We start from the raw sequence: 27,100 nt of genomic DNA, 5'->3' as shown, positions 1-27,100 counted from the left end.
CCTCCCCCCATCCCTGAGGACCAGGGCAGGACCCTGCTGAGAGGCTGGAACCTCGGGCTGCACACAGAGGCAGGCTCTAGCCTCGGCCTCCTGAGGGTGGGCCTGGTCTGGGTCCTCCCTCCGCCCAGCCCCGGAGATCTAGAGCTGCAACCCTGCACCCCCACGTCTCCGCCCCACCCCTGCAGCAAAGATTCCTCCGAGCCCTGTGTGTGCCAGGATGTGTGTCCCCGATCTGTCCGAGCCACCCCAGCAGGTGCTCAGCGCCCGACTTCCTTCCGGGTGGGTGTTGTGGGAGGAGCTGGGACCAGGGCTGTGGTTTCCCCCTTTCCGTCACCCCCAAGCCCTCCACCTTAGGTGGTCTCGGAGGGTCATCTGGGCTTGATGGCGTATCTGAGGGAGAAGAGGGGGAGCGAGCCTGTGTGTCGGAGGGTCCAATAAGGGGAGGAGCGTGGAAGTCCCTCTTCCGGATGCAGTGGCCTCTCAGCTGTCCCTGCCAGTGCTCTGTTCACTCATCTGTACAGTGAGGTCTGGGCTGGGGCTTGGCCAGGGGCCAGGCAACTGGTGAGCCGTCTCATTGCAAAGTGGGTGTTGTGGGCCCCATTTCCCCAGGCAGGAAGCTGAGGCTGGGGTGGGGGGGGTCACGTATGTGTGTGTGCTCAAACATCAGCCAGTGGACCACGCTCCATCCCCAGGTTGTGGGCCCCCAGGAAATTCAATTAGGCTTCACTGGTTCCTCCAGGGAGGGGCACGGAGCCTGGATCAGGGGCCCTGGAAATGAGGGGCTGTTAGAACTCCTCTCCCCTCCTCCTGTGCACTTGGGAGAGCATCCCAAGGAGGTAGCTGCATGCATCAGTTCTGGGCAAGGTGAAAGTGTAGTGAAAGTGTTAGTCGCTCAATCATGTCCCACCCCACGGACTGTAGCCTGCCAGGCTCCTCTGTCCATGGGATTCTCCAGGCAAGACTACTGGAGTGGGTTGCCATTTCCTTCTCCAGAGGAGCTTCCCGACCCAGGGATCGAACCAGGGTCTCCACTAGGAAAGCCCTCTGAGCAAGGTAGTTTTTTCTTACCCTGATTTTGCAAATAGGGAAAGTGCTCAAGAGTACTCGAGACAGTGGCCTTGGGCCACACAGCAGACAGCTGGCTTGGCCTGTTATCAGAGTCCTGACCCTTGCTGGGCTTCAGCTCGATCGATCACTCGTCACTCTGGTGCAGTGGCGGCCAGCCTGAGCCTGTCCCTGCAGTCTGGACAGCTCTGGCTGGCTGTTTACTGGTGGCATCTAAGCCTCCCCTGGGGCAGGAGTTGGGGATGGACCTTCCTGTGCTGGGGCAGTTCCCTGTCTAGAGTGCAGACCCAGAGCGTCCGCTGCAGAGGGAAACTCCTTTCTTCAGTGGGGCAAGAATTCAAACACGCCCCAGAGGGTTAAGACGTGGACCTCGGCAGCCCAGCCCGGAGAGGGAAGACTTGACCTCCAGGGGAGTCCCCCAGAGCCAGCTCCAGCCCCAGGCCTGGCCAGCTGGGCGGCGGCCCAAACCCCAGAGGGCCTGTGGGCGCCGTTCTCCCGCCCAAGGGGCGGGACGGCTGCCTGGCAGGGTCCCCGCTGGCCAGGCGCCCGGTTCCCGGGCTGAGACCCCACGCTACGGCCTTCGCGGGGCTGGTGGAGGGTGCAGAGCCCGCAGGCCAGAGAGTGGGCGGGCCTTGGGCCCCCTGCGCAGACCCCACCCCCCGCACCTCCCGGCCCTCTCCGCGCCGCGCAGCCCGGGAGCCAAGCTCCCGCTCATCCTTGGCAAGACATCTGCTGGAAAAGCAGGGGTAGGGAGAGGAGGTGAACGCCGGGGTCGGAGCATCGGAGCCCGCAGCAGCGCCCCTCACCTCCCCCGGCGACTTCTGGCCTCGCAGCAGATGGCAGGGGCGGGCGGGGGCGAGGGGCGCGGGTGCAGCCGGCGGGTCTCACGCGTTACCACACCCATGAAATTTCCCATTGTCGGGGGCGGGGACGAGGCGGCGGCAGCGCCCCCCTTCTCCTCCCCCGCAGCCCCTCCCCCTCGAGGCCATCTGATGTCCCTCCCAGCGGACGCCCCCGCTGGACTCCCAGTTGAGGCGCCGGGGGTCTCCGAAGCCCCCTGCGTGCCCTCCAAACAACACCCCCTCCCCGCCCCCAGAGGAAGCCAGGGGGGTGGGGTGGGTGGAGGGTCTGGAGGGGCCGCGGAGACCCTTTTACATGTAAATAGGAGAACTGGGCGCCTGGAAAGGCCTTTCCCCCTCATTTTTATTTCCAGAAAGCCCGCTGTGGCCCAGGCCTCCTGTGGGACCTGGAGGCCGCCAAGCGGTGCCAGGATTGAAATAAGGAAGTAAGGTCCTCCAGGGAGTCAGTACCCACGACCTCCCCCCGCCCTGGGGAGGGGCGGGCGCAGCCCGGTGGGCCCTGCCCAGGAAGGGGGCCCAGAGGGGAAGGCGCGGCCTGCTGGCAATCTGAGCCCAGGAAGGTGTCTGGGCTCCCTTCCCGAAGCTGCCGCTGACCCTCTGCAGGCCTGCGTGTCCGCATCTGTAAAGTAAAGGTGCTTTATGCTTCCCTTGTTTCCTGCTCTGGGAATCCAGTAGTTATGGGGGAGAGCTGTGGTGAAGACTGGACACCACCCCCCTAGAGCCTGCTGGATGGTGGGTCAGTGACTGGACCGTCTCTGGGTTCAAATCTTCCTCTCAACCTTCCTGTGTGTGTGGTCTTGGGCAAGTCGCTGAACCTCTCTGAGCCGCAGGTGTCCTAGACCACACTAGGACCTCCCTCACAGGGTAGGATTTTGTGGGATTAAGTCAGTTCTGGGTGTAAAAGGCTGCAACACAGCATGCAATCAATAATAGCTACTCTTAGGACTTTTATTACCTGGCTTTACGCCCCCGGGGTAGCCGTCCCAGGCTGTGGGGAGGGCATCTGTCCCAGGCACACCGGGGGCTGCTCTCCTCTTTCTGTGTGTGCCCGCCTGAATAGGATGCTGTGTTTTTGCCTCTGCCTGCCTCACCAGTCTATGAGCCCCCCACTCCCCTGCGCACCCTGTAAAGTGTGTGGAATGCGTGAGTGAAGGAACAGACCACAGTTAGAGTGGTCTGGGCGGGGGTGGGGGGCAGGAGTGGAGAGGGTGTGCCTTCGCCCCTGTTCCTGTTGGTTTACCCCTAGGGTTATGGTTAGGATCACATTAGCTCAGACCCTGTTTTAAGCACTGCCTCATTTAATCCTAGCAGGAGCCTAGCAAGGTTAAGTGCAGTCCCACCCCTTTACAGATGGGGAACCTGAGGCCTGGAGCTGCCAACTCACTTGCTCAAGCTCAGCAGGTCTGGAAGGAAGACACCAGAATTAACCCAAGCAGTTGGTTCCAGAGCTTGAGTGTCCAATCCAGCCTTTGTCCCCTCATTGTTGAATGTCTGTGAGAAGGACCGTGAGAAGGACCGTTAGCCACAGCGACCATCCCCGGGGGAGATCTCTGTAGAGTCAGTGTGTGGACTGAAAGGTGACATCACTCAGCTGCACCCAGGCCAGCGGGCCGTGCCGGGGCTGCGCCTTCACTGACCACAGCGTGCAGAGATTCGGGCCTGGGGGTCGGCTGGCACAAGCAGCTGCAGAGGGCCACCCAAGTGCGGCCTCCTGCTTGTTGTCTGGGGGATGCCAGGGAAGGCTTGGCGTGAACCCCTGACCTGGGGCCTGTGATCCAAGGCTCCCTCCCTGTGTGGTGGAGCCAGCCATCACCATCACCCAGAGGCCCAGGGCGGAGCTGGGCCCCTCTGACCTTCCCACTGGCCCCTGGAGGTCCCCGGCCAGGGCTGTCAGGCTCTTTGGCAGCCTCTCTGTCTGTGGGCCCCCAGGGGCTGTGACCTGGACCGTGATTCATGTGATTCATGTGGCAGCCGCATTTGGCCTCTGGCGGTGGGGCTCCGGGATGGGGTCAGGACAGCTAGGAGGCGCCGAGGAGGAGGGTGGTGGCCTGCCCCATGACCCAGGTGGCTGGGGGCTGAGAGGAGGGGGCAGCAGCCCCGGCTCAACCTCCCTTGGGGCAGAGGAGGCCTTGATTCCTGCCATCTGGCCTCTCCCGGCCTGGAGGGGGGTGCCCCCCCCAACTGGCTCTAATGGCCGAGCCCGGCAGGAGGGGGAGAGAGACAGATGGCGGTGGCCCTGAGAGATAGAGGGTGGACTTTGTTCCGAGGGGCTCGCTGGAGGAGAACACACGTCTGTGTCTCACACACATGCATGCACGCACCAGGCGCCATGCTGAGGCACTTTGTAATTCTGGACATGTGTCCGGGTGGGGGTGGGGGGCTTCTGATGAGCCTCAGGGTCCAGACTTTCCCACTGAAGCCTCTCCTTAACACACGAGCTCAGACACGTGCGCACACACATGCACAGAGATTCCTCAGACACACACACGTGCACAGACCCTTGTGCAGAGACACAGAGGCCCAGAAGCTCACACACCCGCTCACCCCCAGGCTCTCCCTTCAGGAAAGGGGGTCAGTCCCTCGCGGCTCCAGAGCAGCTCTTCTTTCCTGCTGGACCATCGGCTCCCGCCCGCCCACTCTCTCCCCCAGCAGAGTCTTTCCCAGAGAGCCCACCTCTTCCCCCCTCCCCGTCCTGTCCCCTCGTTTCACCATGTTTATCTGAACCGCCTTCTCTGACCCCTGAGCATGTAAACCCCCAGCAAACACACTTCCCGTGTCTTGTTCACTAGCGTATGCCGAAGCCCCGTCCGGTGGCTGGCGCAGGAAACGTCTGCTGAGTGATTGAATGAATGGAGGGAGGACTTGGGGCAAGTCTGGGTTGGAGAGACGCCACCGGCTGTTGGAGTTAAGAGGCGGCCACACTGCGCGCCTCGCTGGGCCTCTTATTCCTGCTTCAGGGCCTTCGTGCTGGCAGTCCCAGGGGCCTGGTGCCCTCTTCATCCACATACTTGCAGGATTCAGGGCCTCCCTTGGTCAGGCCTCAGCTCAAGCATCACCTCGCTGGAGAGGTCTTTGCTGACTGCCCCTCCTTAGAACAGCCCCCCGCGGCTGCCTGCCCGGTTTCCTTTCCCCTCTGGCAGTCCTCGGTGGCCCACATGGTGTTGTCTGCTTCTTTATGGTCTGGCCACCCCCACCCCCGGCATCAGCCTCTTGCAGGCAGGACCTTTTTCACCTTCCCTGCCACGTCCCCAATGGCTGGAACAGCGTGGGAGCTCAACTGGTGGTTGACACGCGTTTGTTGAATGGACAAATGGAGGGTGGGTGTGATGGGAGCCCATTCAGAGTGGCGGGCGTATTGGGAAGCAGGAGGTTAGACCCCATTGCCAAGGTAAACTGAGGCTGGTGATGCACAGTAGTGAGCGCCAAGCGGTCATCGAGGATTTCTCAGCCAGGAGAGAGGCGCGATGTGACGGCTCTAGATCTCAGACTCAGAATGCAGAGGGTCCCAGGAGTCCCAGGCGGGTGGCCCATCAGGTGGGGCGTCTTCGTCAGCTGTGACCACCCCGGTAGCCCCTGTATCAGTGTCCCAGGGCCGACACGACCCGTTATCGTGTGAGACAACGGAAATCTATTCTCTCGCAGTTCTGGAGGCCAGAAGTCCAGAATCAAGGTGTTGGCAGGGTTAGTTCCTTTCAAAACTCTGGGTGTGTGGGGGGGTCCTTCCTGCCTCCCCCAGCTCCATGGTGGCCTCAGGTATCCTTGGCTTGTGGCCGCAGCACTCCAGCCTCTGCCTCCGTCCTCACATGGGCTCTCTTTGTGGCTACCCTGACCCCTGACATCTTCTTGTCAGCTTCGTCTCTGTCCAGAGGAGATACAGCTTCCATCTCTGGGGCCCAGGACAGGTCTCCTGGCATGCTGCCCAGCGGGCTGGCCACCTTGAATTCTCAGGTGACAAGTGACTTGATATTACCCATGCCCCGTCTTCACCATGAAAAAGCTACAGTCTGAGCACAGAAATGTCAGATCCCTCTTATCTGGGACAAAGATTTGGTCTAAGCAACTGTGACCCGGTGCTCCTGGAGACGAGCCCATCAGGGTCTTACAGTACAGCATCCAGGCCAGAGTGTGACTGCGGCTGCTTGAAGACAGACTTGAATCCTGCCTCCAGCTGTGTTACCTTGGGCCAGTTCCTTCACCTCTCTGTGCTGCTTTCTGCCTGTGAAATAGAGATACCAATACCTTCCTCCTTGTGTTGTTGAGGGGATTGAATAAGGAAATGTGTGTGAAGTGCTTAGATCTGGATCTGGCCTTTGCTGTTGTTAATGTTTATGTAAGTGTTAGCTATTGTTACAGGCCAGAACTTAAGTATTTTTAGGGAAAATAGAAGAATTGATGCTTTTGAACTGTGGTGTTGGAGAAGACTCTTGAAAGTCCCTTGGACTGCACGATCAAACCAGTCAATCCTACAGGAAATCAGTCCTGAATATTCATTGGAAGGACTGATGCTGAAGCTGAAGCTCCAATACTTTGGCCACCTGACACGAAGAACTAACTCATTGGAAAAGACCCTGATGCTGGGAAAGATTGAAGGTGGGAGGAGAAGGGGATGACAGAGGATAAGATGGTTGGATGGCATCACCGACTCGATGGACATGAGTTTGAGTAAGCTCCAGGAGATGGTGACGGACAGGAAGGCCTGGCGTGCTCCAGTGCAAGGGGTCGCAAAGAGTCAGACACGGCTGAGTGAACTGAAAGGAACTGAGGGAAAATAGAAACTTAGAAGCAAAGGTGGACAGCAGGGTGTATTCCCAGCCCCCCGGCCCTCCTCACGGGAGAGGCTGGGACAGCAGGAGCGCTGGCATCAGAAGACAGAGGACCCCGCCCTGAGGGGAAGGTGGTGGGCTGGGTGACCCCGCCTGGGTCCCCTGACCTCTCTGAGCTTCAGCTTCCTCCTCTGATGAGGGGGTGATTGTGCCCAGGCGACAGCCAGAAATAATGTTTTCGGGAGGCCCGGAGCTCCTGCAATTGAGTGAGGCCTTAAAGGGTAACAAGCAGGTTCTGGGGGCAGGAGGGGGTTCTCCAGGCAACAGGAAGGTCCTGAGCTGCAGTAACCCCCCCAACACCACCCTGGGGACAGGAACCACAGCTCAGGAGCAGGAGAAGAGCTCGTTGGGGAGGCAGAGCCTCGGGTCCGTGGGGAAGACCAGAGAGCTGGCAAGAAGGATGCTCGGTGCCTCTTCCAGATCAGCAGGCCTGTGTCCAGCCAGCTCCCTGGGGTGCATGATGCAGAAGGCCGCTGGTTTTTACAGCTGCTGAGCCTGGTTTATTTGGAGAACAGACGCCCTGAACGACCTGGGAAACCTTGGGGTGTGGGGCAGAAGTGGTTGTTTTGTTTCCTGGGCTACAGTCTAGAGGGCAAAGGTCGTGGCTTGCAGTGCCCTGGTGCCTTGTGCCCCTGGACTTCACAGGCTAGATGGGGCGAATCCTTCAGCCTCCCCCGCCCCGCCCCCCGCATCCTGACGTGCGCATGCACACACGAGCGCGCACACACACACTCACTCCAGCTGGGGCTCTGCGTTGGGGAAAACTGCCTCCTCTGGACACAAATGTGATACTGGGAGGGGCGAGAACCAGTGCCCGCTTCAGGTCTGACCTCCAGGACCCTCCTCACCCTCCCACTAATGGGAGTCACATGGGTTCAGATGTGGACACAAAGTTTAAAGGGGTTCGGTAACCCCCGACCTTGTCTCTGGGAGGCCCCAGCGGGCCTCTGGCTCTGCAGGCTGAGTCTCAGCCTCCAGGGACCTAGAGGCAGAGTCTAACTCCTCGGTCCCCCACACACACAAACACACACGCACACCACGAGGCTGCATGGTCGCTGTCTTTCCACACACCTCGCCCTTGGTTTTCTCAGGCTTTATCTTCCAGCCTGAATCGCCAGTGGCGCCCTCACGGGGCCCGTGGTTCTGAGCCGCCTAGTGAGAGGCTCCGGGCGCCTGGAGCTCCGCTGCCACACGCCCCCGCCCCCAGCGGGGCTCCTCACCGCCTTCTCCCCACCGCTCCCCAGCACCTGCCACGCAGGGTAATGAGGGGCTCGGCACCAGGTGCGCCGGCCCTGGGCTGACACGGCGGAGGGGGAGGGGCTACCTGCTCCCTGAGCGTGGGGAGGGGTGAGCGTGGGGAGCGGTTGGCGGGGCGGAGAGGGAGGGGCGGGACCCGGGCCCGGTGGCCCCCTCCGCGGCCCCTGCAGGTGCGGGCCCAGATTCTGTGGAGCTCAGCTCTGCATGGCGGGCGGCTGGCAGGGAGCTGCTGAGCCTCCCAAGGTAGCAGCCATCTGCACTGTGATAAAAAGCCCCGAGGATGATAAATAGACAAGTCGCACTTTTATTGGATTGCAGCTCAGGCGCAGCCACTTTGGGTTTGGCACCGTGCTAACGACAGATTTCTGCTTCCCTTGCAAGGCCTGGCCTCTCGGGGAGGGTGCCAGCCGTGGCCCTCTCCTGGCAGGAGGGAGAGCATCCCCTGGCCCCGGCCCCGGGCGGCCGGCCTGCTCCCGGGCCCCCGGCCCCCGCCTCCCACGCCGGCCTGTGGGGCTCTGCCCGGGCCCACCTTGACACCCCGGGGTCAGGCCCAGGGGCTCACATCCCGGCTCTGACACCCGCTGGCTGTGTGTCTCTGGCAGGCTATCTAACCTCTCTGTGCCGTGGGCGCCCCATCTGTAAAATGGGCAGGTAATGGCGTTTCCCGCCCACGCAGGCCTGGCGCCTCCACGAGTAACCCTCAGGTCCCCAGCATTTGAAGAGTGCCTGGTGTGCGTTCGGGGAGCGTGATGTAAATATTAGCTGCATGTCCTCACCACCACCCACCCCGTGATTGTCAGCGCGGGCGCTCTCGGACGCCTGGCCTGGCATCCTGCCTGGTGCGCAGCCGTGTGGGGTTGGACCGGGAGGACTGGGGCTCTCGCGGGACACCAAAGCCCCTGTTCATCCTTCACCCGTTGAGTCAAGGCGGGGGCTCAAGAGCCCCACCAGCCTAGCGCCTCAGGCTCTGTCTGCCCCGAACAGCCGTGGGCCGCAGACGGCAGCCGCGATGCCTTGGGCCTCCGTTTCCCCAGCTGACAGGTGCGGACAGGAACAGCACTTGCCTGGCAGCACAGCCAAGAGGCTGAAACGAGCTGACCCGCTCTGACCTCTGGTTCCACGCAGTAGGCACAAGGGATCGTCAGCTCCCGATGTTGTGGGCGGTCCCCTGGGTGCACAATGAGGGGGCGAGGAGTCAGGACAAGAGAGAGAGGCGCGGGAAGGGTGCCCGGGCCAGGTGGTGCTCCAGGGTCCTCAGCAGACGGCCCGCCGTCGGTTCTCAGCCTGTGTCCTGGTGGGAACCCCCTGCGTGCCCGTCCACCCTGATGAGCCTGAAGCTCAGCCGGAGGAAGAAGGTGGGAGGGCATGGAGTGTCACGGGGGTGGTGGCCTGTCTCACTCGGCTTCCTGTGCACCGGCGTGCGGGTGAGTGCACGGAGCCCCCGTGTCCTCGTCTGTGCCTGTCCGGCGCCCCTGGCCCGGCCGCCTTGCTCCCTCCCCACCTGCTGTCCCCGCCTGACCTCTGTCCCTCTGCAGGCACTCAGCTTTCTTTGTTGTTTCCTCCTCCTTCCTTCTCCCCTCCTCCACCCTGCCCCCCACCCCCTATATGTCAGATGCTGTGCTTGCTGCAGTGCAGCCCGAGACTGGGCCTCTCTGTTCATCTGAGACTTGAGCCAGCTGCCCCGGGTGCTGACCCTGTGTATAGGGATGCTCACCCTGGGCCCCCATGCCCCTCTATTCCTGGACATCTGCAGGGGGCACAGCACCACCCGCCCTCGCCACTAGCTTCGTGGCCCAGGGCCTCGTGTGTATATCCCGATCCTTTGGCTCCGGCCACAGCAAGGTCCTGGTGGCCCTGGTGAGAAGATGAGGCACAAGCAGGAGGCCCACAGGAGCACGCAGAGGCCAAGGCCTTGGGCTCAAAATTCAGGGTTCAAATCCCAGCCTCACCAGCTAACCTTGGGCAAGCGACCTCTCCCCAGACCTCAGCTCTCTCGTCTGGGGAACGGGGCTGCTAAAAGAACCTGCCCCCCGGTGTGCTGTGAGGTCTCAGGACTTGCCTGCTGTCCCATCACAGGGCCAGGCTCTTGCTCGGTGCCCGTGTCCCCTTCATGACAGGTGGCCTGCGAGGCTGGTCCATCCTCTGGTCCCCCAGTGAGGCTTCACAGGGCTCAGCTCACTTGGCGTCATGTAGGTATCGAGTGGCAGAGGCTAAACTGAAACCGCCTTTCCCCCAGACCGCCAAGAGCGTGCAAGTGCATGAAAGAAGAAATGAGACAGGATTTTAGGTGTCAGGCTGGACCCCAGGGTGCCTTCCAGACACAGCTTTGAGGCTGTCAGCACCTAGCCAGTACCCAGCCTTTCAGCAAAGGTCCAGAGATGTTAAGCTACTTGCCTTATGTCACACAGCTTCTCGCTGCCAGGCTGATGTGTGGTGGGGCGGACTCGGGGGTGGCTTCCATCCCTCAGGGCCTGCTCTGCCTCAGTGTTGGGGGACATGCGTGCACGTGTTATGGGGGTCTGGGCAGGGTGGCCTGGTGGCTGGCTCTGGGCTCCACAGGCCCTCCAGATGATTCTACCGTGTGACCAGAGTGGAGCAGCCCTGGTTCCTGTGCCCTTTAACCATCGGGTGTTGAACAGTGGCGTTTCAAACGCACGCAGAGGCTACTGTGAGGGCAGGAGCGGGGAGACCTTCATGGAGCAGCTGCCACGTCCCCAGAGATGCCCCAGACCCCATGCAGGCGCACGTTAGCCCAGTGAAGCGGCCATGAGACCCCAAGGAAGGAGGTGGGGCCCTGAGGGGGGGAGCAGTGCCCCCTGCCTCCTGGTACCTTCTGAGGAGAGCAAGGTCCAGGCCTGTGGCCTTTTCCTGTCAGTCTCCCTCGCTTATCTGGCGCCTCTTCCTCCCTCCATCCGCTGAGTTAATGCAGACTGGCAGGGCGTTGGGGAAGGGGGGCTTTGGGGCCCCGCTGGCAGCCGGCCCGTGCCGCCCGCACCCCTGCCCCCGCAGCCCCGGGCAGGAAACCACCAACGTGCTTAGGAAAGAGGCAGGCGCAGCTGCTGTTAACAGGTGAGCCCTTTCGAGCCGGCTCTCCCAGGGCCTCCTGGAGAAATCCGTAATGAAGTGCAGCTGTGAACTCCGGTTTTGGGTCAGAAAGGCAATTTCTCAGCTCTCCTCGAAGCAATTGAGTGGAGAATCCGGGAGCTGTTGGCCTCAGCGGTGCCCCTGCCCCCTCTGCCCCGGCAGCCGGAGCCCAGGCCGAGCAGTGGCATCAGTGTCCCCGCTGTCGGGGGCAGGTGGCTGGGCACGGAGGGGGTGGCCCTGCGGGGTGAGGTGGGAGCAGGGCGCAGCTGGCCGGGGAGCCCTGGGGAGCACAAGGCTGTTTATCCTCTCGTTTTAATTGGTCTTTGTGACTCTCACGGTGCCTGATTCACCTCGTGGCAGCGTGCCGGCCGGGGCTCCGACCCCTCACACCATGGCCAAGGCTCTTGGGAGACGACAGGCGGCTGTCCCCGGCCTCGCCCACCACATTCCTGGTGGTGCCAGGCCTGGAAGGGCCTGGGCAAGCAAAGCCGGGGTGGCTGGGGCAGCGGTGGCAGGGGCATGGCAGCGGGGGAGAGCCCTGGCCCCCCCCCCCCGATCAGCCCTGCCGCTCCACCTCCACAGCGGGGTCACCTGAGAAGCCAGTTTTCATTAAGGCCAGGGTGACAAGAGACACACCCGCCAAGTAGCATTGATTGGGAACGTGAGCGTGGCCGTGACTCCTTCCTCTCTTGAGAACATGACTTTTGAAGCCCAGCTGCCTGGTTTTCTGCCCGGCTAAGAGTCATTCACTGAACACTGAGCTCCTGAGCCCACTGCCGTGGGCAGGGCTCTCTCCACATTGCTGCTGTGCTGAGGAGAGTGTTTGGCTGCTCTGATCCCACCTCCTGCAGAATGTCGGGTTTGGATTTGAAGAGCCGCTTTGAGGATCTGATGAGGACAACAGTGATAACAACACTGTGGAAAGACAAAAAGTGTGCCAAAGTACCCGTTGCCCCCTTCCTGCTGCCCTCCCCTCAGGGCCCCCAGCTCAGCCCCCTGAGGGACAGGGTCTCAGCCCCAGTGGCCTCCTCCTCCAGCCCCTTTGGATAGGGTCTGAGCTACCAGGATGCACCCAGGCACCCTTGCACGGCTTGACTTTGTGGCCAGCTCCTTGCAGGCTCCTCATGTTTGTTTGTTTTAAATCAGGGTTATCGAGACACAACTTACATGCAACACCATTCACGCCTTTAAGCATACTGCACGCTAAGTCGCTTCTGTCGTGTCTGACTCTTTGTGACCTCGTGGACTGTAGCCTGCCAGACTCCTTTGTCCATGGGATTCTCCAGGCAGGAATACTGGAGTGGGTTGTCGTGCCCTCCTCCAAGGGATCTTCCCAACGCAGGGATCGAACCCATGTCTCTAATGTCTCCTGCCTTGGCAAGCAGGTTCTTTACCACTAGCTCCACCGAAATGTATATCGTGGCAAGACCACAGCACAGTCCAGATGTAAACCTTCCCCCCATAACCCAGAAAACCCTGTCATTCCCCCCTCCAGCCCCTGCACCACAGGTCTGTTTTCTGTCCCTCTGGCTTCGCCTTGGGGGAAGCGCTCAGCGAGAAGTTCCCACATCTGGCGTTCTTCTCTCAGCATGCTGCTGTTGGTGCTGTGTCGGGGTCAAGAGTGGGGTCCCATGCTCGGGATGCGCCAGCACTCGTGTGTCTGCTCACCTGTTGATGGACATCTGGGCATTTACTCTGCGTCTTTGTCCACCTGGGCTTCTGTAACAGAGCCCCCCATCCCCTAGGGGTTTAGACAACAGACGTCCATTCCTTTCGGCCTGGAGGCTGGAAACACGAGAGCAGGTGCCAGCCGACCAGCCTCCTGGTGGGGCCACCTCCTCACCGTGTCCTCTGGTGGCTGCTTCTTTGTACACTCGGGTCTCACTTCTCATAAGGGCACGAATCCCATTGTGGGTGCCCCACCCTCATGACCTCATTGAACCCACATCACCTCCCACAGGCCCCACCTCCACACACACCACTGCCCTGGGGATCAGGGCTTCAGTGGGTTGAACGTGAGGGGGATACAGATGTTCCATCTGCAGCAGCAACTCAGGATGCCCCTGTGAAGTCCATGGCATCCTCTTCCTCACAGGGAGTGAGGTGGAAACCCAGGGCTGTGCCATCAACTCCACCCTGACCCCCATAGCCCAAGGGGCATCAGAATGGGCTTGCCTGCCTCTCTTCCCTCTCTGGCTCCCTGAGAGACCGGGCACGCGTGCCCTGAGGAAGAAGTGTCTGGGCCCCGCGGACCCTTCTCTCAGCGTCAGGGCCGACCTTGGCTGGAGATGTGTCTTTGTCCCTGCCGGAGCCCCGTGGCCAGCTCGAGTAATTGGATTTTAATGAAACGGATGGGGGTGCGGGAGCAGTTCACCACCCTGGCCTGCGCTGAGGCCCTGCAATTAAACCGATTATGTCTTGAGAGTCAAGCTGTCTGACTCCGCATCCCTAATTTGGCGGTGCTGGCTGGCCCTGCCAGCACGGTTGTTTATTTATTTACCCGACTTCGCGAGCTGGGACGTGCCGGGGGGGGCCAGGGTAATTAACGTGGGGTGGTGAGCGGGGATCCGGGCTCTGGGTGTGCCCACCCCGGCCACCCACCGCTCCCTCCATCCTCAGCGTCCGGGTCCTGGCGGCTGAGGGAACCCCTGGGAGACTTTAAAATGCTGACGCACGCCCCCCGCTTCCCCAGGGTTGTGATGGGGTTAGTTTGGGCTGTGGCCAGGCCATCAGGAATTTTTCAGAGTCCCCCAGGTGAGCGTGGCTGGCAGCCCCCAACCTAGAGACAGATCCTTCTGTATGCTGCCTCCCTCCCCGGACCCACTGGGCTCTGGTGGTCGCAGGTGGTCCCCACATGAAGGCTTGTGGTCGCTGCCTCCTCATGGCCTCGTGGAATCCTAGAGAAGGGTCTAAGCACAGGGACCCTCAGTGTAGACGTTGTCGGAGAGAAACTTCTGGTGGGCAGGACACTGGGTGTCTCCCAGGCGTGGAGTTCGCATTTTCTCTCCAGTTTACACCGCTGGGTGTTCTGCAGTGCCAGGCGGGTGGAGAACCCTATGTGGGGGCTGGGGGCCTCTTGGTGCCTCCACCTACCCTGTGGGCACCGGGGGCTTGGCTGGAGGCCTTTGACTTTTCTGAGAGTGTGTTTTGGCTGTAATTCTCTCTGTCGCCTGTGTGTTCAGGCTTCAGGGTGCCCCAAGAGGTATCCCAACGCTGCTGGTGGTTCTGGGCACAGACCTCAGCCCAGGATCTCGGACAAGGCAGAGACTCCTAGGCCCCCCTCTCTTAAGTGGAGGCAGTGGGTTGCCAACCGCAAGGCAGCTGCTCCGGTCCCCACATTGGGTGAATGTTGTGGATTTGGTCATCAGCACGGCTGATGGGGTGAAGGGAAGCTGTTTGGGGAGCTCTGCAGTGAGACCACTGGTGGGGGGAACCCTGGGCAGCTCTCCTGCCCGCTGTGTCCCTTCCTTCCCGCAGCCCCCCACCCCCAGAGGCCGTGTGCACCGCGCCGTGAGCCATCACCTGTGCAGGAAGCCCGGGCCCTGAGCGCTGGCTGTGCTCTAGGTGTTTGATAATTACGATGAATCGGGAAGGCGGGGGAGGCTGCAGGTAGGCCAGGGCCAGCTCTGGAGTGAGCAGTGGTGGCTGGGGGCTGCTCGGTGAGGCCTGGGCCCCTTTAATTAGGGGTGAAGTCAGTGGAGGGCCGTGAGGCCAGTCTCATCAGGGCGAGTCCTGGAGCCCCAGCTCTCACCACTGGGGTTCCCTGTGTCCCTCAGTCCTTAAGGCGGCCCTCAGGGCTAGGCTCAGACAGGGCAGTTCCCAGCCTGGGGTCTGGGGCCAGGAAAGGCAGGGGAGGCCCTTGCCTTTCCTGTGAGTGACTCTGCCCAAGTCCTTCTCCCCCTTGACACTTCGTTGTCCTCATATGCAAAGTGAGATCACGCCCACCTACCTGATCTGGAAGATGCAAATCTAATTGAGGGAGGCCTTAGGGACAGTCCCACCTGCTTGATGCCCTCTCCGAAGCCCACTGCCCCTCAGAGCCTCTCCATAGTTGCCCAAGGACCCTCACCCAAAGCCCGGAAGCTCTCACAGTCAGCTCTTGCCTGACAGGAGTCACAGCTTGCTACCCACTCCTCATCCTGGGCTGAAATGCTCGTCCCCCACCCCAGATGCAGGTGACTGCATGGGTCAGGCCTTGCTCTGTGCACTTTACAAACCTGTATGAATTTGTGTTATTGTCACTAACCCTGCAAGGAGATGCTTGAAGCATCCTCATTTTTTCAGATGAGGAAACAGACTCAGAGAGACTGATGTCTTGCCTGGATATACATGGTTGTTAGCAGACAGAGCTATGATTTGAACCTAGATATCCGACTTTCTATCTGGACTCGGCTCACCCTGGTCAGGTCCGGTGGAGGCCGGTGTCTCTTGACTTAACTCAGGTGTGGCTTGCAGGAGGGTCCCCGAAAGGCAGGACGGTGTTTTGGGAGGTGCCATACGCCAGCCCCGTAGCGTGTCAGGCACAGGGAATCAGCCCCCTTTGTGTCTGGCTTGGAGCTGATGGACGTAGCATCACGACCAGTGAGGAGGTGTCCAGGGAAGAGGGGGCATTCCCGGAGGCAAGGACCCACAGAGAGTGTGAGCCCTTCCCATCTTATGCTCCAGAATCCCCAAACTTCAGCAGTCCACACGGTATGAAGTACAGGCCAGCGTGGTGCGGACCCCCCTGAACATCCCCAGGGACCCTGGAGAGAGGGAGTAGGTGGGGGTGTTCTGCCCTGTGTGTGTGTGTCTGGGAGCCTCGAGGTGCCTCAGTGGCATTCAAGGCCGATCCATCAAGCATCTGTCATTGGGGAAACTGCTGCCTGCGGGAGACTGTGGGAGACTGTCGTAGGACCCCGGCCCTGGAGGGAAGACCTGGCTGTCAGTGCCCCTCTCCAAGGGAGAGCATGGGGCAGACTGCTGGCTAAAGAGGACGCCACCCCGCATTCCCTGCCTGAGGACAGGGCAGCCCCTTCTCTGCTGTGCCACAGGGTTAGAGGCTAAACGGGGCTCCTAGGGCCTCCTCCCAGAAGTCTCCGGTAAACAAGCCTCAGCAGTGGGGGTCCCAGGCCGGCCGCCCACCCGGGACCACTGCAGAGGGGAGCCGACGGCCCCTGCACCTCCGTCTTTTCTCTAATCCCAAAGGCCCCTGGGTTTGCCCCTGGGCCCCGGGAGTGTGGCGCCCACAGCCAGATAGGGGTGGGGAGGGGGCGGGGCCCCATGGGGTTTATCTGGAAAAGGTCAGGACCCCAGACTGGGCAGGACTGGGGGTGGGAGCAGGGGGGGGGTAGTGAGGGAGGCAGGAAGCAGGGCGGAGAGGCCACAGCTGCCCATCGTGAATGCCAGGAATTTGGTGTCACCGGGGTGAGGCCACTCTGACCTGGGCTGAGGACACAGGCCTTCTTGGGTTCCCCTCCCGTCCCCTGGAGGGTCAGCACTGCAGACCTCATCGTCTCCCTCCCGGGGATGAAACATGTCATCACCCCTGGCCTGGCAGTCCCTGCGCTCTGGGCACGTAGGAGGTGGGATCCTCACCCCCAGGGACCCAGACCACCAGCATTTGTGAGCTGGCCAGCAAGGTCCTGACACCCCAGGAACAAGACTCGGGGAGGTTCTGCCTTAGCCCCCAGAGGGACAGATATGGGGGCCCAGGGAGCTTCCCTGAGTCCCCTGAGCCCAGAACATAGGATCTGAGGCTTGGTGTTTTCCCTGGTCTCCCAAGAACAACAACAATAATAGCAACAAACGTTTATACAGAACTGAGCAGACCCTGCCCTGCACCCCTCCTGTGCCTTGCTTCCTTCTATCCCTCGACAGAGGGCCGTGCTGTTGGCCCTGTTTACAGATGAAAAGGCTGAGGCCATACCCTCTGGCTCCTGTCTCCAGAGCAAGGTGGTATTCAGATTTGCTTGTGTCATTTTCCGTCCTTTGTTCCCAGGCCCCAGGGGGATCTGGAGACTTCCTTTTTGCCACTGTATGTGACACCATGACTGTCTCCTGCTGGCTTGGTGGTTTCTAGTGATGACTGTAACTAATAGACCCTGAAAATATAGCGTCAGGGCAAGTCCGGAGGTGGGCAAGTTATATCCAGGTGACGACCCTGCCCATCCCAGCACTGCCCCGGGCTCTCCTTTGTCCTGTCTGTGAATGATGAGTGTCAGTCATTTACCCCTTTGAATGACTTGAGTTCCTGTCCTTCCTGGCAGGTTGTGTTCCAGTCTGTGCCCCTAGAGGGGAAGGGGAGGACTGTCCTCAGGAAAGGAATTTGGAACTGGGAGGGCAGAATTTGGGAGGCAGCAGCCTTCCCTAGGAGAGCCACTACCAGCCCATTCGGGCCTTTTGTGCAAATCAGAAGGTGCCTCTTCCTCCTGGCAGGTAAGACCCGTTCCAGGTGTGTTTCATGAGCAGAGCAAGGGCTCCGTTTCAGCAACCATTTGCCATTTCATCCAAGTGCAGCAAATGACTTGAACAACTATACTTGGTGCCCTTCTCCCAGGTTCCTCTTGGCTCCCATCACTACCACCTCCCACAGCCAGTTGGCTGCTGGTGGCTCAGAGCACAAACCCAACCCCACCCAGCGTTCTTTCACCCTGGGGAGACCAAAGTGCTCGTCTCCGCTGCCCTGCTTGTGCCTTTGTGCCCATGTACTTAGTGGGGTTTCTCTGGGATCTGCCAAGGGGTGGTTTAGAGGTGGGGCGTTCTAAGAGCACATTTAGCCCAGTGTGCCCGTTGTACAGATGAGAAAACCAAGGCCCTTCACGTTACTGTGACGTTGAGTGAGTTGGTTGTTTTTCTTCCTCTTTTGTCTTGAGCCCTGGCTGTGCACAGGGCTGAACGAGCATTCACCTGTCCGTTAGAGACGACAGTGCTGAAGCCCAGGGCGCTCACGCAGGGAGCCGGTAGCCCTGCTGGATCCAAGTCTACACTCCAATCTCTTCCAGCAGCTTCTCAAGGAGTTCCCGCCAGGCAGCAGACCCCACAGCTCCCTGGGATCTGGTTCTCTTCCCTGTGGGACACACACAGGCACAGCTTCACCTGGTTCCTGGCCTGGGGGCTGGCTGTGCCCAGGCTGGCCCCACCTGGGATAAGCACAGGCAGCCCTCCTGCCACCAATAGCACGAGGGCAGTGGGGTGCTGCTACCCCTTCTGGGTGTCCTGCCCAACCCCGGCTCCCTCCCAGCACATACCCCTAGACCCGGAAGCTCTTCCCCCACGCCACTCTTCGCCTGAAATGCCAAGTGTGTTCAAGGTCAAATGTGCTGGCCTGGGGGAGCTGGTGGCCCCAGTCCTTACTGCAGCTGCTCTCAGCTCTGGCTGCACCCTGGGACAGGGTGCAGAAATATTGCTGCTTCTGCACCAGCCCCAGAGCTTCTGATATGTCTGGACCAAGGCGGGGCCCCAGGCTGGTATTGTACAAACTCCCCAGGTGATTGTCCTCCAGACATGAGAACCACCCTCACACGGACACCCACGCCCATGGGAGGGCCACTGGACTAGTCAGATGTGGAACCCAGGCGTTTGCTAATCTGTTGGACAATGGGAAGAAAGCCCTGGATAAAATGCAGTGTCCATTCTCTGTAAAGTCACGTAAAGTCTAGGGCTTAGTTTCAGAAAGCAAACTGATGAGCAGGGGATGGGAAACTTGGTGGGAGGTGAAGGTGGCCTTGGCCACTCTGGGGTGGGGGGAGCAGGAACCAGCAGTGACCTCTCCTGCTGTCATCTTGGGAGGTACTGAGAGCGGGAGGGTGGGCTGGCAGCGTGGTCATGGTCCTGCTGCCTGAACTCCCAGGAGGATGTTGATAAACCGAGGAGCATTCCAGAACCCCAAACTGTGACGGGGAATGAGCTCAGGAAACCAGGGGTGGCGTGAGGATGGGGTGAGAGGCTGTCTGAGCAGAGGAGACTCAAGGGGCCCCTAAAGTGGGCTGCTAGTGAGTGTATGGGGTCAGATGACAGATGGGGAGGGGCTTGGTTCAGCTGCAGGAAGCAATTCTGCAGAGCTGTCCTCACCCTAGGAGGGGTTCCCGAGAGGGAGGAGACCCAGAGATTCTTTGGGAGCACCCTTGGGGCAAGCACGGAGCTTGGGAATAGCGTTTGCAAGGGCACTTGCCTGCACACGGGACGGACTGGCCTAGCCCGCCCGGGTTCCTCAACCTGACGTCAGCACTGCAGACTCGGGGACGGATCATTCTCCGTGCTGGGGCCGTCCGGTATATGGCAGGGCGTTGAGCAGTTTCCCTTCACCCACAAGATGCTAGCGGCCCCTGCCACCTGCACTGTGACCACTAAAGATGTCTGCTGATCTTTTCAAATAAGCCCTGACCTGGGAGGGGTCGGGCAGAACTGCCCCCACCCCCCACCCCCCACCCCCGGCTCACTGAGAACCTCTGTCTTGGAACAACGGCTCTCTACCACAGCTACAAGTAGAAATGTCTTAGATGCTTTAAGAAATGCTGATGCCTGGGTCCACGCCCAAGGGCCTGATGTCATTGGCCAGGTCCTGCCCAGACAACCTGGGGGTGGGAGCGGTGGTTCAGACTGCCCTAGGTGGTTCACAGCAGCGTTTGAGACTCCATGGTGTAGACTGCGTCTCAGCAATTACCTGGGTGGTGGCTCCGAATAATGTCCCCAACTTAATTAGAACCAGCTGGAAAGCTCAGGCCAGTGTGGGACTCACTGCCCTGAGTGTCCATAGGCCCCTTTTGGAGGGTTCAGAGCAGAAAGGCCCTGTCCAGCCAGCAAGGGACCTCTTGTGCCTCGGTTTCCTCCCAGCCTGCCTCCCAGCGTCCCCTCCCCCGCCCCGGCCCCCCCAGCCCTCCTCTTCCACCGGAGTCTGGGCCTCTTGCTGCCCCCTCACCCTCTCCTGGCGGAGACTTCCTCTCAGCCCCCACCCCTCCAGCCACTCCTGAGAGCCAGCCAGCAGCCCCTCCTCCTGCTCTCCTCCCAGCCGGTGGCTCTCAGCACCGGCTTGATTTAGTAGGCGTTGGAGGAAAGAGGCAGCCTGAAGAGTCACTAAGAGCCTGATGCTCGCCAGCACTTATCTGGAAAGGAGAGGCCAGGAGGGAGCTGAGGGTGAGGAGGGGCGCACTGCTCAGCCCGGGGTGGGGGGGCCTGGCAAGCCAGCCTCTGCCAGGTTGTTAGTCCTCGGCTACATGACCCCCCACCCCCTGCCAGCACACAGTGTGGGAGCTGCAACCCCCTCCTTGCCACACCACCCAAGGGTGGAGCGGACGCCAGGGGAAGGGCAGGGGGTGCCCCTGCAGCTGCCTCCTGCTGGTGGGGCTCAGCTCGTGGCAATGCTCAGTCCAGGAGATCGGTGACCCCTGGGTTAGAAGAGATGTCAGGTGGGCTTAGAGGCTTAGCAGGAGGTGTTCCTTCGCTGCTGACTGCTGGGGGGCAGAGGAGGGCCCCCTGCCTGGCCCCTCTTGTCCCCCTCCCGCCTTTCTGCTGTTCTCCTGCCCTCCTCTCCCGGAGCCGGTCGCCCCCGCCCTCACTCCCCGTTCTCCTCCTCCCTGAAGAAACATACAAAAGGAAAATGCGCCAGTGCCCAGGTCCGGGGAGCCCCAGCCTGCGGGATGGAGAAATGAAAAGCGGCCCCAATTAGAGGCTTTGGTTCTGCAAACTTGATGCTCGGCACTTGAACTGTCACGGCGGAGCCTTAATTAGCAGCGGCGGGGGAGAGGTCAGGAACAACTCAGCAGTCTTGACAAGCGCGTTATCAAGTGCAAGGGAGCGGGGGCTGCCCAGGGAGCGGGCGGGGCGCGGGGAGCGGGGAGCGGAGGGGAGGCGGACGGTGGGGGCGCCGCTGCGCGCTGGAGGTGGCGAGGAGGAGGCGCGCGGCCCCAGCAGAGCGGGAAGGAAATAAAATGGTTGCTGCCAGGCGGCCGCGTAGCCACGGCCAGCGGTGCGTGAAGCCGCGGGCGAGGGGGCACGGGGTGCTCCCTGGGGCGGCGTGAGAAGCTGCTCCGGGCACCCTCCCCCGGGTGCCCTGGCCTTCCCTCCCCAGGTCCCTGCATCAGGCAGGCGGACGCCCCCGGCAGCTCCTGACCCCCAGGTCCCCGGCCCCTCTGGGGGCATCCTGCTGTCCCGTGACGCCCCTCGCTCCACCTGCCCCCACCCCGCCCTTTCCACCTCCCTGGGTCCCCAGCCCCCAGCACGCAGCGGGCTGCAGGAGCGCACGGGGCGCGTGGACGCCTCGGCGCTCGGTGACCCCTTGCCCATGCTGCGGGCTATGCAGGAAAGCCCCTCCTAGAGCCCTTGGGGGTCCCCGCGGCCCCCTGGGGAGGTACAGCATGCTCGGCATGAAGACCTGGTCGGCCCTGCTCCAGAACCTCAGTAAGTGCCAACTGCCGCCTGCGGAGAGGGAGACTGGGAGGGCCTGGGATGGAACTTTCTGGGGCGCCGCCCACCCGCCTGGCTTGCCGACCTGACCTCGGATCACCCCCAGGTCATGCACATGCCCCTAGGCCGCTGCCTGCCACCTCCTCTTCAAGACAACTGATTTATTTTTAAGTAGAAAAGCTGGGTCTGGCCCAGTTGTCTGGCTCGCCTGCGGCACATCCATGGTCCAGCCCTGAGGCTGGGGCCTCCCCTGCAGATTCGGTGTGTGGAGGTGGCTGGTCTGTAGCAGCCTGGCAGGGGTCTTGCCCTCCTGGCCAGTTAGCAGCCTAGGATGGGAGTGTCAACCCAGGCCTGGCCCCTTTGTGCCAACAGGAAACCAGGGGGCTGAGATCCAGGAACAAGAAATGGGGGGTTCTCCCCCTCTTGCATGTAGGTGGGGAGGGAGCAAGGGTGGGTTTAAAGCCCTCCTGGTGGGAGGACTTGCTGGCGGTGTCAAGGCTGTGACCTCACAAGTTGTGAGAGGATGAACAGGTCACAAAGCCGCTGTGGGCAGTGTTGTCATCAGTCCCTGTCAGAGAGTCCAGGGCCCCCAGCAAGCTGAGCCTGTGAAGGTAGAGTGGGTGGGGCGGGGGCCCCTGAGGTCCTTGGCTGGAGGGCAAGGAGGTGGGGGAGGGGTGGGGAGAAGGCAGCCGTGGACAGTCACTCTGGTTGCCGAGTCCCTTCACGGGGATGCTAGTGACAGAAGCTGGTGGCGGGGGTGGTGGCGATGGCTTCCACACAGCTCCCCCCTCCTGTGTGAGGCTGGACATCCTGACCTGCAGGCCTTTTCTCCCAGGTGATCCTAGGGTGCCCTCCTGCTCCCCACCCCACCCCATCGTCCACACTGCTGGGGTCCCCCGAGCCCCTCCTCCCCACCTCACCTCTCTTCCAGCCCTGCATCTCTGTGTGTATTCGTCTCCGCCTGTTTGAACAGAGGCTTTTAAAGCTTTTTGCCTTTTGAGAACTCGGGGAGGGGAAGAGTGGCTTGTGGAGAGGTCGTGAACAGCTGATGATTACAGTGCAGTGGGTAGAAAGAGCTTAAAACAAATCCTCGGCCGTCAGATGTCGGCTTAGGCGGTTTCCCGAGCTCTCCTGGGGGGCCAGGTGCGGGGCAGCAGCTTAGAGGAAGGGGGAGGCTCTTTCCTTTCAGTTAAATGAACCTACAAAACTCCCGTCTCATTCAGGTGTTTGATCATCAGTCCTGCCTGCTGGCTTCCTCTGATCGCCCTTCCTCCTGGGGCTGGCGGATGCAGGGTGGTGGAGGCCCTGCCCCATGGGACCCTGGCAGCCCCAGGAGGCCCCTGGTCGACTGCGTGCCCTTGGCCAGGTCACGTGGCCTCCTCAGACCTCGGTTTCCCCAGGATGTACGGGGGTGATGGTCACTTGAATGTGAGCCCCCTCTGCCAATGCACTCTGTCCCTGGCCTGCAGAGCGTGGAGGTGAAGTCCTAGGCCTCACAGCAGCTTCAGGAGGAGGCCCTGGTTTGGTGGTGTCGTTTCGGCAGGTGAAGAAGCAGGCTCTGAGAGGTCCAGCTCACTCCTCAGGGTCACATGGCTAGTAAGGCAGTGAGGGAGGGCGCTGGAGCCCCGGGCTGTCCCTTCCTGGGCTGTGTGCCTGGTGAGCTGTCTCTGGGTGCTGGGCGCCTCTTCCTCCCGCTGCATGTGGTCCCTCTGCTCTGTAGCAGTCTCAGGCAGCCCCTCTGTGCCTTTGGGAGTGGCCTCTTTGGATTATTCCCCAAGCGGGGTGGATAGGGGCTGTCTGAACCCCATGGCCCCTTGCCACCACTGCCAGCACCTAGGGACCTAGACCAGGCTTCTCTCAGGAGATGCCGAGACCTTGAAAGGGTCCTGATAGTCTACTCTGGCAGCCAAGCCTGTCTATCCTTGGGTCAGCCGCTGTGAGAGGTGGGGACGGCCCTTGTAAACCTTGAGAGAGAGGCGGGGGCAACACCTCTGCCAGTGGTGCAGACCCCTGGGGTGGCGATGCAGGCATCATCACTCATGCTTTTGCCTGTCAGCAAGGAAACCAGACAAACCATGTCCAGGTTTGCATGTAAGTCTTGCTCTGTTTGGAAAAAACATCCCTGGAGACCCTCAGCTGAGAAGGAAGAGGCAAATTAAGAAGCGGGGCTGGAGGACCTCCCTGGGGGTCCAGTGGCTAAGACTCTGAGCTCCTAATGCAGGGGGCTCAGGTTCGATCCCTAGTCAGGGAACTATATCGCACAGTCCACAACTAAAGATCCTGCATGCTGCAATGAAGATTAAAGATCCCATGTGCCACAATTAAGACCTGGTGTGGCTAAATAAATATTTTAAAATAAAAATAAAAAAAACAAAAAGAAGTGGGTCTGGGAATTTCCTCTCGGTCCAGTGGTTAAGACTCTGAGCTTCCACTGTAGGGGGCACAGGTTTGATCCCTGGTCGGAGAATTAAGATCCCACACGCCGTATGATGCAGCCAAAAGAAAGAAAGAAAGAAAGAAAGTAGGACTGAGCAGGTGGCTCAATTCTGCCAATTCTGATTTTAGCACGGCTTCAGCAGCCAGGTGGGAATGCTGGCCCTTGTTAGTTAGCTTTGGACCATAAAGGCTGAGCGTCAAAGAATTCATGTTTTTGAACTGTGGTGTTGGAGAAGACTCTTGAGAGTCCCTTGGACTGTAAAGAGATCAAACCAGTCAATCCTAAAGGAAATCAATCCTGAATATTCATTGGAAGGACTCTGATGCTGAAGCTGAAGCTCCAATACTTTGCCCACCTGATGTGAAGAGCCAACTCATTGGAAAAAAACCCTGATGCTGGGAAAGATTGAGGGGAAGCGGACAAGAGAGGATGAGATGGTTGGATGGCATTGCTGACTTAATGGACGTGAGTTTGAGCAAGCTTCGGGAGATGGTGAAGGGCAGGGAAGCCTGGTGTGCTGCAGTCCACAGGGTCGCAAAGAGTTGGTCACAGCTTCGCAACTGAATAGCAACTGCCTCTTAACTGGCTATGTGCCTTTGAGCAAGACACTTAACCTCTGTGTGCCTCGATTTCTTCCTCTACGAAAGGGGGTTATAACAGCACCTATCTTGTTCTAGACAGCTATTGCTAGGTAACAAACTGCCCCAAGACGATGGCTTTCAGATGATCCTCAAACCTCCCCCCTCCATATCTCTTAAGGGTGAGGGACTAAGTGATTAGAACATGGAGTTTTCCTAGTAAACATTAGTGCTCCCCATAGCTGGGTCCCATAGAGATCCTTCGCATCTAAAGCAACACAGGGGGACCTCCCTGGTTGTCCAGTGGCTAAGACTCCACATTCCCAGTGCAGAGGGCCTGGGTTTGATCCCTGGTTAGCGAGCTAGATCCCACGCATTGCAACTAAGACTGTGTGCAGCCAAACAAATAAATTAAAAAAATAGATGACTTGGGGTGCCAGAAGAGAGCATGTGGAAGCGGGTGTGGGAGGGTCTGGGGTCATAAGCCCACCTGCTCCTGGGTTAGCATTCCCTGTCTGCCCAGCCTCTGGTTTTCACAGTGACCCTTGACCTTTGATGTCTGCTCGCCCCCTTTCTGCCTGCGTCCTGACCTCCAGACCCCATCCCCCACCTTGATAGAGGTCATCCTGGGAGGGTGCCTCTCACCTACCCTACTCCATGTGTCTGTGTTCAGGGGTCCTAGGGCCACAGGAATGAGTGCAGGCCGGAGGAACGTCTGGAGGAACAGAAGGAACTCAGGAGCAAACATGTGGCCTTGGACAGGTACCTCCCCTATTGAGGCCTCGGCCTCCCCAGCTCTATGAGGATGGGCTGGACAACTCCTCCCTGGGCCGCCACACCTGCGTCATGGGCTCAGGAACCCACTCAAGTCTGGGGGCAGGTGGGTTGAGCCACATCAAGGCCAGTGGCTCTTCTGAGCCCATAGGAGGACCCCATCCATGGCCTGGCCTCAGGGCTTCCAGCCAAGGAACAGCTCTCTCCATCTCCGCTCCCATCGCCCCCCCCACTGGCCATGCTGTCCTTGAGAATAGTAACTGCCTTTTCCCATTCTACTGACATCAAAGAGTGTCAGCTCTGTGGACTTCCCTGGTGGTCCAGTGGTTAAGAATCTGCCTGCCAATGCACGGGACACAGGTTCAATCCCTGGTCCAGGAAGATCCCACACGCCATGGAACAACTGAGCCTGTGCGTCACAACTAGAATCCACGTGCTGCAACTGCTGAAGCCTGTGCACCCTAGAGCCTGTGCTCCACAACAAGAGAAGCCACCACAACCAGAAGCCTGCAGATAGCAGCTAGAGAGCAGCCCTTGCTGGCCACAACTAGAGAAAGCCTGCACACAGCAACAAAGACCCAGCCAAAAAGAAATACTAAAAAAAAAATAGGGTGTGCGCTCCAGAAAGGGTGATGCCCGTGTTAGTGTGCTGGTGACATTGTGAGTCACGTGTGCTGGGGTGAATGGTGTCTCCCAAGGTTCATGTACACCTGGGAGCTTGGAATGTGACCTTATTTGGAAACATACATGTAGTTACAGATCCCGAGATGAAATTGACCTCAGCTAGGATAGAGTCAGAAGTCCAATGACTGGTAGTATCCTTATAAGAAAAAACAAGAGATAGCCTATGTAGGCTATGAGAAGGTTGAGGCAGACACTGGGGAAATGAGGCCACAAGCCAAGGACACCTGAAGCCCCCAGAAGCTGGCAGAGCTGAGGGGAGATCCTCCTAGAGCCTTTGGAGGGAGGGGGACGGCCAGCACCTAGATTTCAGACTTCCGGTCTCCAGTACTACGACAGAAACATTTCTGTAGTTTCCAGCCCCCCAGATTATGGTCATTTGTTATTGCAGCAGCAGGACACTAATACACCATCACAACTCCCCTTATGTATTCTTTAAATATATTAAAAATACCATCTAAGGCTCCTCCGAAAACTGTCCAGTGTTGCGGGATGGCTGAGAGGATACTAAATAAACCTGGCTTGGGCTGTCTGTTTCCCACCGCCCTGGACCGCCCTGGCCTCCAGGTCAAGTGGGAGAAATGAGCTGCTCTGCCGGGAAGAAAGGCCTCCAGTCTGAAATAGGTGCAGCAGACAACCAGGCTTGGCCCCGTAGCCGCCCTGCGTCACCTGTCTGCAGGAGGCAGGGACGCCCAAGGGCGGGTGAGGTGGGGAGAGGAGCCAGGCCGTCTCGGTCACTCTTGCTTATCCTGGCCTGGGCCTGAGATACCGCCACCTCCTCTGCCCCCAAGTCCCCCATGGACTCACTCCAGGGAGAGGCTCACAGGGTCTGCAGGAACCCCCCATCCACTGTCAAGTTCAGTTGTTGACCACCTCTCGCCTTCTTCTAGAAGGTCAGCCGTGTAAGCCAGCCGGTCTGTTCCCTGCTGTGTTCCTAGCACCCAGAACATGCTGGAACCCGTAGGCACCCGAATCCTTGACTGCCTTGAAAGGCCCTGTGTGGCCGGCGGGTGCCTGCCTGCCTGCCTCCCCTGACCTGACCTCACCCCCTGCACACTCAGCCCGCAGCATCTACCTCATGCCTGTCCCAGCAGCCATCCAACCAACCGCATGCGGCCCCCGGGGCAGACATGGAAACTGAGCCCTGAGCAGGTCAGA

General features: G+C 60.1%; 1 protein-coding gene and 2 long non-coding RNA genes across 4 annotated transcripts in view; 2 read left to right on the top strand and 1 right to left on the bottom strand.

The window, feature by feature from the left end:
- Positions 1 to 27,100, top strand: part of GSE1 (Gse1 coiled-coil protein) — a 395,186-nt gene that overhangs the window by 197,396 nt on the left and 170,690 nt on the right. The gene's annotated exons all lie outside the window — the stretch shown is intronic.
- LOC145514239 (uncharacterized) lies at positions 16,868 to 19,552 on the bottom strand. Its single transcript, XR_014059953.1, has 2 exons — positions 19,242 to 19,552; positions 16,868 to 18,137 (listed from the first exon to the last, which is right to left on the bottom strand). It is a non-coding gene; the product is annotated as an uncharacterized LOC145514239 (long non-coding RNA).
- Positions 22,055 to 26,406, top strand: LOC145514241 (uncharacterized). Its single transcript, XR_014059955.1, has 3 exons — positions 22,055 to 22,307; positions 25,161 to 25,249; positions 25,552 to 26,406. It is a non-coding gene; the product is annotated as an uncharacterized LOC145514241 (long non-coding RNA).

This window comes from Giraffa tippelskirchi, chromosome 7, assembly GCF_054371585.1.
Source record: "Giraffa tippelskirchi isolate mGirTip1 chromosome 7, T2T-mGirTip1v1.2.pri, whole genome shotgun sequence".
Classification (NCBI taxonomy): Eukaryota; Metazoa; Chordata; class Mammalia; order Artiodactyla; family Giraffidae; genus Giraffa; species Giraffa tippelskirchi.
Note: the sequence above shows the minus strand (reverse complement) of the source record. Positions and strands in the feature narration are given on the sequence as shown.